The following is a 1780-nucleotide window of genomic DNA, read 5'->3' as shown; positions in this document are numbered from 1 at the left end:
AATCACTTGATTAAAACTCTAACACTTCCTAAGAGCTTTCTATCTTTTAGGCCAAGTTAATTGCTTTTATTCTGGTTTAGGAGAGGTTACTGGTTAATGTTAAAGGATGTCTTTCTGGGTTCCGTTCCCTAACCTGTAAAATGAAGTTGTTAAACTAGATTATTCAGAATCACTTCCAGCTCCGAAATGTCATAGTCTTAAGAAGTCAGATTGCTTCCTCATGGGTCACATGGGACATGAAAAGGTCACACAGGACCTCCAGTTTATAGAGGGGACTGGCCATGAGCTCAGTAGCACCTGGGCACCAGCACTTGATGGCACTTGATGTTTGATTTCTTTGGTTCTGGGATCCATATTTAACAATATGTAAAGGACTTTATAAAGACAACAAAAATAATTAGTAGATAATGAGCAAAGGTCTTTCTGCAAGAAAACGTGTCATGTTAATGAAAAGTTAACTTGAGCAACTATTCAGAGACACAAATGAAACAGACGCTTGAAACCAAAACACGAAGCTTTACAATGAACCAGATTACAAACGATTTTTAGTCTGTGTATTGCCTAATGCATCTCTGTGCTTCAGGGACTTGGTGAAACTCAGTGTCAGGTTTTGCTCATCACCCCACCCAGCGTTTAGGGGGCCTGGTCCAGAGCTGACTACCTAAATATTAAGTGGCATGCACCAGGCCAAGGTAGAATGAACTGTGTGCTCTACCTTGATAAAAATGCCTCGGTAACTGTAGAAGTTAGACTCACTTCAGAGTTCTGCCCTCAGTGGGTAACGGTCCCCCTCCTTTCTGTATCCCAGCTCTGTCCTGTATCTCACAGAGCCACACACCAAGCTCCTCTACCACCCTCACATCCTAGATGACAGGGGCCAGGCTCACAAGAACAGACCCTCACAGCTCTTTTTTTTTTTTTAATAATTTTATTTTTTTAATGGGGTGACATCAATAAATCAGGATACATATATTCAAAGATAACAAGTCCAGGTTATCTTGTCATTCAATTATGTTGCATACCCACCACCCAAAGTCAGATTGTCCTCTGTCACCTTCTATCTTGTTTTCTTTGTGCCCCTCCCCACCCCCTTTCCCTCTCCCATTCCCCCCTCCCCCCCCGTAACCACCACACTCTTATCAATGTCTCTTAGTTTCACTTTTATGTCCCACCTATGTATGGAATAATGCAGTTCCTGTTTTTTTCTGATTTACTTATTTCGCTTCGTATCATGTTATCAAGATCCCACCATTTTGCTGTAAATGTTCCGATGTCATCATTTCTTATGGCCGAGTAGTATTCCATAGTGTATATGTGCCACATCTTCTTTATCCAGTCATCTATTGATGGGATTTTTGGTTGTTTCCATGTCCTGGCCACTGTGAACAATGCTGCAATAAACATGGGGCTGCATGTGTCTTTATGTATCAATGTTTCTGAGTTTTTGGGATATATACCCAGTAGAGGGATTGCTGGGTCATAAGGTAGTTCTATTTTCAGTTTTTTGAGGAACCACCATACTTGCTTCCATAATGGTTGTACTACTTTACATTCCCACCAACAGTGTATGAGGGTTCCTTTTTCTCCACAGCCTCTCCAACATTTGCTATTACCTGTCTTGCTAATAATAGCTAATCGAACAGGTGTGAGGTGATATCTCATTGCCGTTTTGATTTGCATTTCTCTAATAGCTAAAGAAGATGAGCATCTTTTCATATATCTGTTGGCCATTTGTATTTCTTCCTGGGAGAAGTGTCTGTTCATATCCTCTTCCCATTTT

Source organism: Saccopteryx bilineata, chromosome 3 (assembly GCF_036850765.1).
Source record: "Saccopteryx bilineata isolate mSacBil1 chromosome 3, mSacBil1_pri_phased_curated, whole genome shotgun sequence".
Taxonomy (NCBI): domain Eukaryota; kingdom Metazoa; phylum Chordata; class Mammalia; order Chiroptera; family Emballonuridae; genus Saccopteryx; species Saccopteryx bilineata.
Note: the sequence above shows the minus strand (reverse complement) of the source record.